Source organism: Schistocerca americana, chromosome 1 (genome assembly GCF_021461395.2).
Source record: "Schistocerca americana isolate TAMUIC-IGC-003095 chromosome 1, iqSchAmer2.1, whole genome shotgun sequence".
In the NCBI taxonomy this organism is placed as follows: Eukaryota; Metazoa; Arthropoda; class Insecta; order Orthoptera; family Acrididae; genus Schistocerca; species Schistocerca americana.
Genome location: NC_060119.1, coordinates 151,886,768 through 151,904,623, shown reverse-complemented (window position 1 = coordinate 151,904,623; position 17,856 = coordinate 151,886,768).

Here is a 17,856-nt window from a genome sequence, read left to right as displayed (position 1 = left end):
CGAGTTGGAGATTCTGGCGTCTGCTGAGGACCTCGATCTCGCCGGTCGCTCAGACACCATAGATAGCACTAGCGCAGGTGCTCAATCGGAGGCAGCAGGTGACCCAGTGGCGTAATCTGCCTTCCCAGTCACGTCACGTCTTTCTGAGACATGGACAATATCATCCTCTAGTGGAACTGCAGCGGTTTCTTCCACCATCTGGCTGAGCTACGACAACTTATCAGCCTTCACCCTTTCTTCTGCATTGCTCTTGAGGAAACTTGGTTTCCAGCGATGCGAATACCCGCCCTCTGTGGCTATCGCGGTTTTCATAAGAACAGGGCAGCTTATGGAAGAGTGTCTGGTGGCGTCTGCATCTATGTCCTTTATTCTCATCACACCGAGTCTGTCCCTCTACAAACACCTTTAGAGCTGTCGCTGTTCGGGTGTGGACGCCACAGGCTGTTACCGTCTGCTGTCTAAACCTCCACCAGATGGTGATATCCCACAGCATGTCCTGGCTGCGCTGATAGCCCAATTGCCGCCACCTTTGTTGTTACTGGGCGACTTCAACGCCCATAACCCTCTGTGGGGTGGGTCAGTGGCCACAGGTCACGGCGCCACCATTGAGCGTTTATTCACACAGCTCGATCTTTCCATTTCAAATGATGGTGCAGTCACTCACTTTGGCATGGCGCATGGCACGTACTTCGCCATCGACCTTTCGATCTGCAGCCCTAGCCTCCTACCTTCTGTCCAATGGAGAGTGCATGACGACCTGTGTGGTAGTGACCACTTTCCGACATTTCTGTCACTGCCATAGCGTCACTCTTCTGGGCTCCGTAGCAGATGGGCTATGAATAAGGCTGACTGGGACTTGTTCTCCTCCATTGCCGCAATTGAGCCTCTCTCTAATGACGCCATGGATGCGGTGGTTCACTCGGTCACCACCAGCATCGTTACTGCCGCCGAATCTACCGTTCCCCAGTCTTCTGGGTCCCCTCGGAGGAGGACTGTGCCTTGGTGGTCGCCTGAGATTGCTGAGGCGATTAAAGATCGCCAGCGGGCACTACAGCGTCACAAGCGACATCCCTCTATTTAACACCACATCACTTTCAAACAGCTGTGTGCGTGGGCTGGCCGCCTTATCCGCCAAAGCAAGCAGGAGAGCTGGGAGCGGTATGTGTCCACCATTGGCCTCCATGTCTCTCCATCGCAGGTTTTGGCCTAGATCCGACGCCTCTATGGCTATCAGACCCCTGTCAGCGTTCCTGCACTCTCACTGAATGGAGCAGTTTGTACAGACTCCGACGAAATTGCCAACAGCTTGGCAGAGTATTTTGCTCTGAGTTCCGCTTCTTCCAATTACCCACTGGCCTTCCATTCCATTAAAGAGCGGATGGAACGTCGGAGCATTTCATTTTGCTCCCACCATCCTGAATGCTACAATGTTCCATTCAGTGAGTGGGAATTTCACAGTGCCCTCGACGCTTGTCCTGATACCGCTCCTGGGGCAGGTAGCATCCACTGTCAGATGCTGAAACAGCTTTCAGTGGACTGCCAACGACGGCTCCTCGCCCTTTACAACCGACTCTGGGTCAAAGGTGAGTTTCCGTCCCAATGGCGGGAAAGTATTTTTATCCCCATTCTGAAACCAGGCAAGAACCCTTTGGAGGTGGACAGCAACCGTCCCACTAGCATGACCAACATTCTTTGCAAGTTTCTTGAACAGATGGTGAGCCGGCGCTTGAATTGGGTACTGGAGTCTCGGGGCCTCCTGGCTCCATCTCAGGGCATCTCCGCCTCCGACAATCTGGTGAGCCTGGAGTCAGGCATCTGTACTGCCTTTGCCTGCTGTCAGCACCTGGTCGCTGACTTTCTCTGCATGCAGAAGGCGTATGATACGACATGGCGTCATTACATCCTTTCTACGCTTAATGGATGGGGTCTTTGGGGCCCTCTGCCGATCTTTATCCGAAATTTCCTGTCGTATCGTACCTTCCGCGTTCAAGTCGAGGCCTCCCATAGTTCCTCCCGAGTTCAGGGTAACGGTGTGCCACAGGGATCTGTTTTACGTGTCTTCCTGTTTATAATAGCCATTAACGGGCTCGCTGCGGCGGTGGGAACGTCTGTCTCAGCGTCCTTGTACGCTGACGACTTCTGCCTTTACTACAGCTCTATTGGCATTACAGCTGCTGAACATCAGCTACAGGGCGCTATCCATAAGGGGCAGTCTTGGGCAGTAGCTCATGGGTTCCAGTTTTCGGCAGCCAAGACCTGCGTTATGCATTTCTGCCGGCGTCGCTCTGTTCACCCGTAGCCGCGGCTTTACCTTGACGGCGAAATTCTTGCACTGGTGGAGTCATATAGGTTTTTGGGTGTGGTTTTTGATCCCCGGTTGGCTTGGCTGCCTCATATTCGGCAGCTTAAACAGATGTGTTGGCGGCATCTAAATGCTCTGCGATGCTTGAGCCACACCTGCTGGGGCGCCGACCGATCTACCCTGTTATGGCTCTACCAGGCGTTAATCCAGTCCCGTCTGGATTATGGGAGCCTGGCTTAAGGCTCAGCATCCCCATCTGCGTTGCGGGTGCTGGACCCAATCCTCCACAGTGGTATACGCTTTGCCACTGGTGCTTTCCGGTCCAGCCCGGTGGACAGCATACTTGTGTAGGCGGGTGTCCCCTCCACTGCGGTTACGGCGCCAACGTTTGCTGGCCGCTTATGCTGCCCATGTTTTTAGCTTGCCTGGGCATCCTAACTACCGTCTACTATACTCACAGTCGGACGTCCGTCTTCCAGAACGTCGGCCCAGGGTTGGATTTACGATTGCGGTCCACGTCCGAGAGCTTCTCTCCACGCTTGGGGCTTTACCTCTTCTGCCTCCTTTCCGGGCCCCTCTGAGTACACCCCTGTGGTGTGTGCCTTGCCCTCGCCTTCAGCTGGAATTGGCACAGGGCCCGAAGTACTCAGTCCCTCCTGAGGCCTTCCGCCCCTGTTTCTTTCCATCCTCGCAACGTATCAGGGCTCTGGCATTGTTTACACTGATGGGTCGATGGTTTCTGGTCTTGTCGGTTATGCGCTAACTCTAGGGGACCATTCCTAACAACGTTCTTTGCCGACTGGCTGCAGCGTTTACACTGTTGAGCTGGTCGCCATCTTTCGAGCCCTAGCGTACATCCGCTCCTGCTCAGGTGAGTCCTTCGTTATCTGTAGTGATTCCCTGAGCGGTTTACGAGCTCCCGACCCGTGTTTCCCTCGTTCTCGTCTGGTGATGGCTATCCAGGAGTCCTTGCATACGCTTCCCCGTTGCGGCCGCTATGTGGTATTTGTTTCGTCCCTGGGCCATGTTGGGATACCCGGCAATGAAAATGTTGACCGCCTGGCGAAAGAGGCCAGCAGTGCACCATCTCTGGGCATTGGCCTCCCGGCAAATGATTTGCGGGCAATCTTATGCCGAAAAATTTTCGACTTATGGGACACAGAATGTCGCAACCTGCCCATGCCAAACAAACTTCGCCCTACCAAGGTGACGACGACTGTGCGGCGGTCGTCCGTGCGGGTTTCCCGCCAGGAGTCTGTTGTCCTCTGCTGGCTGCACATTGGGCACACTCGGCTGACGCACGGCTACTTCTTGCGCCGTGAGGACCCACCTCTATGTCACTGCGGCTCCGTTTTGTCTGAGGTGCACATTTTGTTGGAGTGTCGTCTTTTAGCTGTGCTCAGGCTGACGTTAGCGCTGCCTGATACGCTCCCTGCCCTTATAATTGATGACCCTGCTATGGCTGGCTTCGTTTTGCGTTTTATTCGGGCAGGGGGTTTTTATAATTTAATCTGAGTATGTTTTATTTTATTGTTTGGTGTTGATTCTGGCCATTGGCCTACGGCTCTTAAACTGAACCCCCTGCGGGTCCGGGGGTAAGAATAGGCCTGCGTTATTCCTGCCTGTCGTAAGAGGCGACTAAGAGGAGTCTCAAACGTTTCGGCCTTATGTGATGGTCCCCTGTCGGGTTTGACCTCCATATCTCAAAATTTTTCCGAAGAGCGAGCCGATTGGGGAAGGGCGCCTCACTTGGTGCATAGTGTCCATTTTGCGTTGAGAACTTTCGCCAGCTTCTTCGTCATTGCGTAGCAGTCCTGCCCGCTCTACATCTCTTGGGCATAGATACGCTCCTGAGTGCACTTTCTGCCCCGCAGTGTGCAGGGCCACTTTCTGCACTGACGGCGACCATGGACCACATGTCACCTAACATCCAGCACGGTAGCCAGTCCGTTGTGGTGGGGCTGCCATGTACCCTGTTGGTTGTAGCCCCCTGACAACACAGGGATCGCTCTACTGATGCCTGCGCCGTTAACTCCCCACGTATGCCAAGGAGTAGATGCCCATCTCCCTAGGGCATCGGGACTCCCAAAAATGGCCATCCTGCCAGGCGGCCTTTGCTGTGGCTGGGTGGCGCCCGTGGGGAGGGCCCTTGGTCGGAGTAGGTGGCATCAGGGTGGATGACACGCAATGAAGCGTGGCACATTTTCTCTTGCTGGTGGCCAGCCACCAGCAGTCTCTAAGCGTTCGAGAGCTCACTTTAAAGGTAACGTTTATGACCCCAAATCGTTCCCCTCCCTCGCCACACCATGGGAGGAACGAAAGGCATTGAATGAAAGTGAGACGTATTCGCCCAGGTATCTTGTCTGTCCCAGAGCTGATGGGAAATCTTTTATATCCGTGAAGCCTCAGTTCTTTGTAGAGCATTTAGAGGACAAGTTTGGAGAGGTGGAGGGCTTGTCCAAGATGCGGTCCGGATCTGTGTTGATAAAAACGGCATCCTCCCCAAAGTCGCGGGCCTTGCTCGCTTGTACTAAGCTGGGGGATGTCTCCGTAACTATCACGCCCCATAAAAGTCTGAATATGGTCCAGGGCATTATCTTCCACAGGCATCTCCTTTTACAGTCCGATGACGAGCTGCGCGCCATCTTGGAGCGACGAGGTGTCCATTTCGTCCGGCGCGTCCACCGGGGTCCGAGGGATCGTCAGGTTGCCACCGGTGCCTTCATCTTGGCCTCTGAGGGTGATACGTTACCTGAGAAGGTGAAGGTGATGGTGTACCGTTGTGACGTCAAGCCTTATATCCCTCCCCCGATGTGGTGCTTCAAGTGTTGGAAGTTCCGCCATATGTCTTCACACTGTTCTTCGGACCTCGTCCGTCGCGATTGCGGTCGACCATCCCATCCTGATCATCCCTGGGCCCCGTCCCCAATCTGTGTGAACTGTGGTGGGCACCATCCGCCTTGCTCGCCGGACTGTCCGATTCTGCAGAAGGAGCGGAAGATCATGGAAATCAAGACTCTCGACCGCGTGACGTACACTGAGGCGAAGCGGAGATATGTTCGGCTTCATCCAGTGCGCATGACATCTTCTTATGCCGCAACTGGCACTCCTGCTACAGTTCCATCCGCTCCATTCAGCTCTCAGAGTCGAAGTCCCACACCTGCCCCCATGATGGTGGTGGAGCTAAACTCCTTGTTGCTTCTGCTCCATCTACTTCAGGAGCAACACCCCCCCAACCATCGGGGACATCAGTTCCCCCTTACCAGCCGGAGAAGCGTAGGTCTTCTTCGGCTCCACTCGCCAGGAAGGGATCCCTTGGGGACCTCCCTTCGCAAGTTGCGACCGGTCCGAAAGCAGACAGCCGCAAGTGGCTCAACCAACCACCGGTCCCTGGTCGTAGGGCCTCCCAGTCGTCGTCTGTCCCTTACACTGACCCAGTGAGGCCCCCCCAGCCTGACCCACCAAAGGCACAGCGAGAGAACCAGAAGAAGAAGAAAGTCCCCACGGCTAACGACGTTGTGGTGGCACCCATCCCACCGCTACCAACAAGCTCAGCGTCTGAGGACGAGGTCGAGTTTCTGGCGTCTGCTGAAGACCTGGATCACGCCGGTCCCTCAGACGCCATGGATGTCACTCGTGCGGGTTCTGAATCGGAGGCAGCGAGTGAAAAAGCGGCGTAAATTGTCCTCTTAGTCCCTTCACGCCTTCTCAGCCATGGACAACACCATCCTCCAGTGGAACTGCAGCGGTTTCTTCCATCTAGCTGAGCTCCGCCAACTTATCAGCCTTCATCCTTTCCTCTGCATTGCTCTGCAGGAAACTTGGTTTCCAGCAATGCGAACCCCCGCCCTCCGTGGGTATCGGGGTTATTATAAGAACCGAGCAGCTTATGGAAGGGCGTCTGGTGGCGTATGCATATACGTCCTTAACTCTCTTCACAGCGAGTTTGTACCTCTCCAAACAGCTTTAGAGGCTGTCGCTGTTCGGGTGTGGACGCCACAGGCTGTTACCGTCTGCAGTCTCTACCTTCCACCGGATGGTGCTGTTGCGCAGCATGTCCTGGCTGCTCTGATAGCCCAATTGCCGCCACCTTTCTTGTCATTGGGCGACTTCAATGCCCATAACCCTATGTGGGGCGGGTCAGTGGCGACAGGTCGAGCCACCACCATTGGGCATTTATTAGCACAGCTCGATCTTTCGCTTTTAAATGATGGTTCTTCCACACACTTTAGCGTGGCGCATGGCACGTACTCTGCCATTGACCTTTCATCTGCAGCCCTAGCCTCTAACCGTCTGTCCAATAGCGAGTGCATGACGACATGTGTGGTAGTGACCATTTTCCCATCTATTTGTCACTGCCCCAGCGTCGTTCTTCTGGGCGCCTGCCCCGCTGGGCTCTCCACAGGGCTGACTGGTCGGGTTTTACTTCCGCTGCCACCATTGAGTCTCCCCCACAGGGTGACATTGACGAGGTGGTCCGTGTCTTAACCACGTCAATCATTTCGGCGGCCGAGGCTGCCCTCCCCCGCTCTTCTGGACTCCCTCGGAAGAAGGCAGTCCCTTGGTGGTCTCTGGAGATTGCTGAGGCTATTCGCGTCCGTCGGCGGGCTCTCCAGGGTCATAGGCGGCACCCATCTCTCGAGACCCTCATCGCCTTTAAGAGGCTCCGTGCCGGGGCCCTTTGTCTTATTGCACGGCGTAAGCAGGAGTGCTGGAAGAGGTATGTCTCCTCCTTGGGCTCCTGTGTCTCCCCCTCGCTCGTGTGGTCCCGGATCCGTCGGATTTATGGATACCAGACCCCTATGGGTGTCCCTGTGATCTCCTAGGACGGCGCTGTCTGCACGGACACCGCCGCCATTGCTGAACACCTTGCTGCGCACTTTGCTGAGAGCTCTGCGACTGCAACTTATCCCCCCGCCTTTCGCCATCTAAAGGAGCGAGCCGAGCAGACGCCGTTATCATTCCACACGCGTCGTTCTGAAAAATACAATGTTCCTTTCTGCGAGAGGGAATTCCTCGCTGCCCTCGCCGATTGCCCTGCTACAACACCAAGAGCAGACTGCATCCACCCACAGATGCTGAAGCATCTCTCCAGGGACTGCCAGAGACACATCCTCACCATCTTTAACCGCATTTGGAGCGAGGGCGTGTTCCCGTCGCAATGGCGAGAGGGTCCTATTGGACCCATCTTGAAGCCCAGTGCGAACCCACTGGCGATGGACAGCTATCGTCCCATTACCCTCACCAACGTTTTGTGCAAATTGCTCGAACGTATGGTGGGGCGGCGTTTGAGTAGGGTCCTTGAGTCTCGCGGTCTTCTCGCTCCATCCCAGGGTGGCTTCCGTCGGGCCCGGTCTGCAGCGGACAATCTGGTGCGGCTGGAATGTGCTATCCGTACGGCCTTTGCCCGACGTCAGCATCTCGTTGCTGTACTTTTCGATCTGCGGAAGGCGTATGACACCACATGGAGTTATCACATCCTCGCCACATTGCATGGGTGGGGTCTTCGTGGTCGGCTCCCGGCTTTTCTTCAAACCTTTTTATTGCGCCGCTCTTTCTGGGTGCAAGTCGGTGTCGCTTCTAGTTCATCTTATATACAGGAAAATGGGGTCCCGCAGGGCTCGGTGTTGAGCGTCTCCTTATTTCTAGAGGCCATTAATGGTCTGGCTGCAGCCGTGGGGTCGTCGGTGTCTCCTTCTTTGTATGCCGACGACTTCTGCATCTCCTTTAGCTCCACGACTACGGGAGTTGCCGAACGCAGGCTGCAAGTAGCCGTTCGCAAGGCAAAATCATGGGCTCTGACTCATGGTTTTCAGTTCTCTGCTGCCAAGACTCGAGTTATGCACTTCTGCAGGCGTCGGATGGTCCACCCTCATCCTGAACTTTACCTCGATGGCAACCTGCTTGAAGTGGTAAAGACTTGCCGCTTCGTAGGACTCGTGTTTGATGCCCGGCTCACGTGGGTTCCTCATCTTACTCAGCTGAAGCAAAAATGCTGGCGGCACCTCAATGCCCTCCGCTGCCTTATCCACACGTCTTGGGGTGCAGATCGCTGCACGTTGCTGCGATTGGACAGAGCCCTTGTGCAGTCCCGGCTTGATTATGGGAGCCTGGCCTATGGGTCTGCATCACCTTCAGTGTTGAAGTCGTTACATCCCATTCACCACTGTGGGGTTCGGCTTGCAACTGGCGCTTTCCGTACAAGCCCCGTGGATAGTCTACTGGTGGAGGCCGGGGTTCCCCCACTGCGGATTCGCCGACATCGACTGCTCGCCGACCATGCTGTCCATGTGCATTGCTCGCCCGGCCATCCCAATCATCGCCTGCTTTTCCCTGCCGTGGTCCTATATCTGCCCGAACGGCGACCTAGGTCTCGGCTTTCCATAGCTTTCCGCGTCCAGTACCTGCTGTCTGAACTGCGGTCTTTCCTCTTCTGCCTCCCTTCCGGGTCCGTGCACCTACGCCTCCCTGGTGTTTGCCCCGGCCGTCTGTCCGTCTGGACTTGGCACAGGGACCCAATAACTCGGTTCCACCTGTGGCCCTCCATCGCCGTTTCCTTACGCTCCTCGCCTCATTTTCGGGCTGTCAGACTGTCTACACTGATGGTTCCCTGGTTGATGGTCGTACTGCCTACACTTTTGCTCACGCTGCCCATGTTGAACAGCGCTCTTTGCTGGCTGGCTGCAGTATTTTTACTGCAGAGCAGGTGGCCATATTGCGCGCTCTTGAGCATATGCGTCCCTGAGCAGCCTCCAGGCCATCTACCGGTGCTATCCCTCTTCTCCTCTGGTGTCCTCTATTCTGTTTCCGCCATTGCCCGTTCTGGTCGTTCGGTGGTCTTGATTTGGACGCCAGGTCATGTTGGCATCCGGGGAACGAACGTGTTGACAGGCTGGCCAAAAGGGCGATCAACACCCCAGCTTTGGAGATCGGCCTCACAGCTCGCGATCAGCAGCTGGTGTTGCGCCGTAAGGTGCTTGGGATGTGGTCTGCTGAGTGGCGAGGCATGACAGCGCCTTATAAACTGCGGGCTGTCAAGGAGACGACCGATGTGTGGCGCTCCTCCCTGCGGTCTTCTCGCAGGGAGTCTGTTATCCTGTGTCGGCTTCGCATTGGCCATACATACCGGACGCACGGCCATCTTTTGCGTCAGGAGGATCCCCCCCTGTGTCGGTGTGGGTCCCGGCTGAAGGGCGCCCACGTTTTATTGGAGTGTCCCCGACTGCGCCCCCTTCGGCAGTCTTTTAATCTCCCGGGCACATTGCCTTTGATTTTATGCGACGATGCGTCCATGGCTGACAGTGTTTTACATTTTATCCGTGCTAGTCCTTTTTATGGTTCCATTTAGAGTGGTCCTGTACCTTTCCCTTTGTGTGTCTCTTGTCCTCGAGTCTCTCATATTTGGTTGCAGATTTTAGTGTGTAGTCGGTTGGTTGACTCTTTCCCTTCTTTGTTGTCGTGGTGAGTCAACCTGTCTTCGGTCATCTTCTTTTGTTCTGTTTCCTTTTGTCTGGTGTCTTCGTGTCTGAAGTGTCCGTTACCGCATTTGTGTTCTTTTAGGGCCTGGGGGGGGGAGTCTCCTTCCCCTTGGGGTTTTACCTGCTTCGTGCATTTATGTCTCGCCTGTTTTTGGAATGGGGGACTGATGACCTTAGCTGTTTAGTCCCCCTTAAACATCCCAACAACCACCACCACCTCTTAAACTGAGTTTCTAATGTGTTCTCGGTGGTTGGCTTTTCCTTTTTTCTCTCTATGGTCGACCAACCACCTTCACACTCTGTATGATTTTAATTTGTTTCGTCTGATCTCTGTCTGAGTCTTTCTTGTCCTGTGTCGTCTGCCGTCCTTCCTGTTGCTCGTCTTTTTTTTCCTTCTCTTTGTGTGGTTATAGTTTTTTGGAAAAAGGGACCGATGACCGTAGCAGTCTGGTCGCTTTAAAGCCACAAACCAAACTAACCCACGTTACACCTCAAATGAGCTTCTGAGCTCCGGTCTTCTTTTCGCATGTGTCGGCACCTCCCTGTTTGAAGCGTTACGCGCCCGAGTGTGATGTTGCAGGGTGCCACGCTTTTGTACCATTACACACAAAAAAAATGTCTCTGAGCACTATGGGACTTAACATCTATGGTCATCAGTCCCCTATAACTTAGAACTACTTAAACCTAACTAACCTAAGGACAGCACACAACACCCAGCCATCACGAGGCAGAGAAAATCCCTGACCCCGCCGGGAATCGAACCCGGGAACCCGGGCGTGGGAAGCGAGAACGCTACTGCACGACCACGAGATGCGGGCTACCATTACACAGGAAGGCTGTAAGTGCCTATAAGCGACAAACTTTTGCATCGTAATCGGAGACACTTACCAGGTTTCGAAAAAGTGAATTTTTAATCTATTGCACTGTGTACTTATTGAAAAAAAGATTGTATTAAGAAGAGAAAAGCCGGCCGGTGTGGCCGTGCGCTTCTAGGCGCTTCAGTCTGGAACCGCGAGACCGCTACGGTCGCAGGTTCGAATCCTGCCTCGGGCATGGATGTGTGTGATGTCCTTAGGTTAGTTAGGTTTAAGTAGTTCTAAGTTCTAGGGGACTGATGACCTCAGAAGTTAAGTCCCATAGTGCTCAGAGCCATTTGAACCATAAGAAGAGAAAAGTGAAACATTGATGAGCAATAGTATATATTTATGACCATTTTGATATTAAAGTGGTACGCTAATGTAACTAAATATTTAACGTAAGGTTCTGTATTAATCTGGTCACTTTCGAGCGCACACCCTTAATTTTCAGATGTATAAAAGTCATTCAAGCGTGGGGTTCATAAATCATTATCTTAAAATCGTTATCTTACTTCCTACATTATGTGAACTGGATCCATATTTCTTAAGCTTTACCGTTATAAATGACTCAAGACACCCTAAGCAGAAAAAGTTATTGACATCCTCTTGTTCGCTAATGTCTGTTTTTAGTTCGTACCTCTAACTACTTTCTTTCCGATTTTAGGCGTTGTTTTTTGAATTAGTTTCAGTCGCTTTTCGAATTGACATTTCATTTATTTTTAAATGCATTTCCACATATCTCTTTAAGCACTTTTTTAATTGGTGGAGCTTTGAGATTGTAGCTTTTCTTTTTTGGTCGTTACCTGTTTCTGCAATGACGGAAAAAACGACAACACTAAAAAATAATAAATGCAGAACAATGAAATTTCGGGAATAAATTTGACTAGGTAACATATGAAGAGATGAACACTGCAGGATCAGCGTGTTCGCCGGCCATGGTGGCCGAGCGGTTCTAGGCGCTTCAATTCGGAACCACGCTGCTACTATGGTCGCAGGTTCGAATCCTGCCTCGGGCATGGATTTGTGTGATGTCCTTAGGTTGGTTAGGTTTAAGTAGTTCTAAGTTTAGGGGACTAATGAGCTCAGCTGGCAAGTCCCATAGTGCTTAGAGCCACTTGAGCCATCAGCAGGTTAATGTAAGCAGGAGGTAAGCTATTGCAAATGTTAATAACCATTATAACCACCAGAATGTTGAATGCAAGCATGCAAACGTGCATGCATTGCGTTGTATGGGAGCCGAACGTCAGTTTGTGAGATGGAGTTCCAAGCATGTTGCACTTCGTCAGTCAGTCACAGAAACGGTTAAAGATAGTTGTGGATAACGGTGGAGTTGTCGTCCGAAATTGTCCCATATGTTCTCCAGTGGAGACAAATCTGGTGACCGAACAGGCCAGGGCAACATGTCGACAGTATTGTGGCAACAGGGGTATCACCACAAAGTAACATTATCCAAGATTGTGGCTATGACGTCATGGAAGATGGTGGCGATGACTTCATCCAAGATGGTGGCTGTGACGTCAATCAAGATGGCGGATTTTGGCGGGAAGTTGGAATTTTGGCGGGAATGTACCACACCTCGCCCCCCCCCCAGAAAAATGGCGCCAATTTCAAATTCCAACACGATAATGCACCACACCACACTTATCTCTACTAAGAAAAGAAAATCGCGGGAAGATAGGACACTTAGCCTACCTCCTCTAACCTAAGGATTCGTGGGGAAAGAGGACTTATCTTAAATATGTTACCAATATCAAGCACATGTGTTCGCCACTGTGTCTGGATTTCAACTGGCTTAGTTCATATCGGTGCCGCCAGAGGGCGCTCTCCTGACGTCACATCATGACGCAAGTACCGTTATTCGATATGGCGGCACCCAGTGTGTTCACCACGAGCTCCGGAGCCCAACCGACTCAGTTCATATCGTGGCCACAAGAGGGCGCTACCGTGACGTCGGGCGATGACACAAGATCGTCTGCTCTCTCTACCTCTCTCGTGTATTATAACCGGACACATGTCACGTCAGCGGCCCATGAGCGAATGGCCACTGATGCCACAGCCTCCTGCCTAGACCCTTATACTCATGCCGGACATAGTCATCTCTAAGTAATCTAACTAATGTAACACCCACATCGTGCATCTAACATATTAGTTACCTAAGTGCTTAATTACATTTTAATTTTAATCATATTCAATAAGTGAATTTACAATGTCAATATTCAATGTTCAAATGAGAAGTTTCACATTTTCCCACTATGAGTGCAGTGCCCATTCATGACAAAGCACCCCACCCCTAGAATGCTGCACTCCTATTGGCTACTGCATTAGTCACACGATTCGACTTCATAGAACCTAGGACTTGGAATCAGTTTTCGCCAATGCCACACCCATCTGGACTTGTACTAACTTGGACTAACGTGCACTAACGTGTACGAACCTGCACAGCGCATCACATTATCCAATATGGTGGGGAAAAATGGTGGGAAAATAGATCTGAACACGAGTCTTTATTTTGCATCCAGTTTCTCCACCACAAGATCTAGACTCCAACTGACCTAGTACATACTACTGCCAGTAGATGGTGCTGTCATCCCTCATGTGACATGACACGAGTTCGTGGTCTGGAGGGGAAAATAGCGTGAAAATTACTAAGGCTGCACTGGGCTGCTCTATAGAGTAAGGAAGGAGTGAACTCTGTTTACTTTCTAACATTTTATTTAGCTATTGAGTATATTTATTACATCACCGCAAAAGACTCGCCCTAATGTTCTTCGCGTCACAATACACAGTCTGCAGGCACACACACAACTCCTAATTTTCCGAAATAATTTCAAAAAAATTGTTCAAATGGCTCTGAGCACTATGGGGCTTAACTTCTGAGGTCATCAGTCGCCTACAACTTAGACATACCTAAACCTAACTAACCTAAGGACATCACACACACCCATGCCCGAGGCAGGATTCGAACCTGCGACCGCAGTGGTCTCATGGTTCCAGACTGTAGCGCCTAGCACCGTTCGGCCACCCCGGCCGGCGAAATAATTTCAGTACAGACCTGCAGACCGCTCGTAAATAATACAGCACAGTGATGCGTAGACATGCTAGGTACTCGTAAACTGTCCAAATAGCGCATATCACAGCCTACAGAGCTGCTCTCAAAATAATGCAATCAATGTGCGCAAGCACCCTCCACCACGTGGCCGTCAGCTGTCAAACCACACACAGACCACTTCTCGGGTCCCGCAAGCATGAGGCGACCACATCCCTTTCATACTTCATTTCTGAGAAATTCCTATCCAAATATGTGTTCACTTAGAGACAGCTCCTGGCGCGATCGGCCAGGGATGCGCACTCCGTCGGACACGCGAGCCACCGCCACCAAACGCATGTGAAACTTCATTCTGTACAGTCTCCATTATACTGACTTCACAGAAGTCCAAGGCGTGCTTACGCCAGTGTCATATGCGAGCCATCTCCATGTACCACTTGTCTTTACCACAGATGACAGAATAGCACAGAGGTCATTGCTCCTAGCGTGACATGACACACACATTTAACCATTCTTAACAACCTAGCTTGACTGACCCAACACCGGCAAGTGCACGCTCATAGTTACAAACTCATCTAACAACGTTCCCAATATTATTCTTACGTCACATCGCTTTGTAAAAAAATAAGAGCCAAGTCGACCTCTCGGGAATTGTATACTGTCCCAGAAATTGTTAACGCTCGCTTTCTTCATGCCTCAGCTTGTATGCAAGGAAATTCGTACCGTGACAGAACCTGTTTACGAAAATAACGCCAGCGCTCCTAACGTCTTACCCTTCCAGATTTCAACATACCCATACGTTCCTTCCACTGTGTAGAGACTCCTATATCCCAGCACAAACGATGTGAATGAATCGAGCGTTCTGATTCGCTCTTATCGAATTTGCGCAGCGAATTATTTATGCCGCCGGTATCAGAGCAACATCCACCTATTCTCTCTCGGACTTCCAGCAGTTATTTTACACAGATCGCTAAACTGCATTGGCAGTTGACTGTGAAAAATTCTCTCCACATTATAAAGTGCATACCAGACTCACAAGAATATTCCAAGCCAGGAAGATATTTACCATTGTAACTACAATTAAATATTGAGATTGCTGCTACAGTCTGACACCAATAAATCTACAGTTAATCTTTCCTCTTGACGACTGTGCTTCAGTATCTATAGCGCATATAATTTTCCACTTAATAACTCTATCTCATACCCGCATTGTTATCAATCTGCTCAATCTATACGTCCCTCATGATAGGACACACAGTCATCCTCTTTAGTCATGCCCTAACATAAACCATACTATCTTTACAATGCAACATATACACATTTTACACTATGTAAGCCACACTAACTTTACAATTCAATATATACACATTTTAGAAAAACAATACAGTTATTTTTTATAACTGTACAGAAACTGAAAAAATTATCGTACGCCTACACTCACACTGGCTATATGTTACGATGCTCTCCAGTCCTAGGCAATAACCATCAGCCTTTTCTTTCTTTCTACAGATGCGACATTCAGCGGTAATATACTACTTTACACTGGTCACCATTTCACACCGACAACTGAACCTCGCGCCCCCAGGGGTTAGGCATTCATTTGCTGGTTACGGGCTTGGCGATCCCGGCGTTCCTGAGCTGGGGACTGGTATGCGCCGCCAGTCCCCTGTCACCGTAAGCTCTGGGCATACTTCAGCGACCACCGTGCGGCGCGGCGGTGGAACGTTGTGTGTCTCAGGGAATGGGGATCTTGGCTTGACCGCCCGGATGGCGAGGATGGAATAAACCTCTACAAAAAAAACCTCAATCTCAAGGTGTGCTGCGCGATGATGAGATGCATGGCTGTTGAGGTGGAACAGTCGATAGTGGGCAACCTCTGGGGAAGCTGCCGCACCTCAGTTGTATAAGGCTTACCTAGGCACGTGGGGCTCTGTCTAGGTGGATTTCTAGTTCCCTAGCTGCTCGAGGGACCGAGATGGATCCTTCGAAATCCTCTTTTCTTCCTCCCAGCGGAAAGGGTGGGCCGCTGGAAGATTCTAACACCCAGTCTCTTAAGATGGCCCGTGCAGTCATTCCCCCTTACTCTGGCGCTTCTTTAAACAGTCCAGTCTTAGGTAACAGAATGCATTCTGGTAATCCAAATGTGTTTCTCATTGTGAAACGGAAGGAGGGTAGTTTTGAGAAGGTTTCGCCCTTCTATATACAAAAGGGATTGGAGGGAATCTGTGGCTCCTTAAAATCGGTGAAGCGCTTACTTAATGGGAACTTGCTAGTGGAAACTTCCACTTCCCAGCAAGCAGCTAACCTCCAGTCTGTTAAATGCCTTGGAGAGTATGCCGTAGACACTGAACTGCACAGCACCTTGAACTACAGGAAAGGTGTTGTGACATGCCAGGATCTAGTTGACATTGCCAAGGAAGAACTGCAACGTGAGTGTGCTCCAGAAGGTATCGTTGATGTCCAACATATCATGAGGAGGGTTGATGGCAATCTTGTCAAATCCGACTCCTTTATTCTGACCTTCAGTAGCACGAAACTTCCTGAACATGTTAAAGCTGGTTTCCTTCGCCTTAGTGTGACGCCTTATTTCCTGACCCCAATGCGCTGTTTCAAATGCCAGCGTTTTGGGCATACCACCTTAGGATGCAAAGGAGAAGCGACTTGTGGCAACTGTGGTAAAGTTGCTCATGAAGGTGTTGGTTGCTCCTCTCCAGCCAAATGTATCAATTGCTGTAGGAACCACCCTGTTTGCAGTAGGGACTGCCAAATATTCTTAGAGGAGCGCAAAGTCCAGCAAATAAAAACAACCAAGCGTATCCCCTATCGTGAGGCCAAGAAGATCTATAAGTCGATGCAACCTCCCACATTTGCTACATCTTTTGCATCCCTAGTTCAGAAGCCTACTCCAAAAGTCGATGCCTCAACGCAGACAGAGGTGGTGAGAGTTGGCACTAATACCTGCAGCTGTCAGTGTACTTGCAACGCAGCCAGTGTTTCAGAGCCAGTAGCTCCTACTCCAACGGCAGACAAAGGTACAGTGGCGAACTTCGGCCAGCCCCTGACGCCTCCAACAGCTGAGGCTGTTCCCAAGCCCAGTGCGCCAATTACCACTCCCACATCAGCTCCCCCAAAGCCCTCCAAACCGCAGAAAGCTCCCATACAGCAGCAACAGTGGGTCAAATCCCGTGGTAAACCGTCTGACCATGCGGATGTGGTTTTACGTGAGGCTTCATCTGACTCTTCCCCAGAGTTGATGGAATACGATGTATGTGTGGGACAATCATTTCGCCCCACGCCTGCCCTCCACCTGCTGTGATCTCCCTGCCCCGCCGGAGAGACAGGATTAAGGTGCTACCCCCATCATAGATGGCTCCCATACTTCAGTGGAACTTGAAGGGTTCAGGACGCATGTGGAGGAACTTCGTCTACTATCTCAGGGTAGACCACTGTGTCTATGTCTCCAGGAGACTTATATCCATCTGTCTTATTCCCCATAGCTACGCGGCTATACACTCCACAAAAAGGACGACCTGCGTGGAGAGAGAGCTAGAAGAGGCGTAGGTATTTTCGTCGGGACGGACTACCACTCCTCGCCTCTCTCACATACAACGACTTTACAGGCCGTCGCTCTGTCCGTGCACGTGCGTCATCCATTGACTGTATGTTCGCTTTACTTGCCCCCACATGATGTACTTCAGACGCGGACCTGTCCGACCTTCTTACACAGCTCCCCCAGCCATTCATTATTTGTGGTGATTTTATTGCCCACAATGTGCTTTAGGGCTCTGCAATTACCTGTCCCAGGGGTAGAGCAATTGAGAGGCTTCTCCTGTCATCCTGTGCCTACTTGCTCAATGAAGGACAGAGCACTCATTTCTGCACAGCGACTGGGTCGATCTCTGCCATTAATCTCTCGCTTTGCTCTCCAGCTCTTGCCGCAAGTGCTCATTGTGAAGTGGTCGCTGACTTTCACGGCAGTGATCATTTCCCAATCTGGATTCACCTGCCAGATCCCGTGGGTCCCGAAAGGAGACCACCACAAAGGGTGCTTAGTGGAGCCGACACAACATTTTGTAGCCAGTTCGCTCAGTTTGAACACTGTGCGAATGTTGAGGCGTGGGTGGATCATATTACCAAAACGGTCCACCACGCCGCTGCAGCATCCAGTCCACC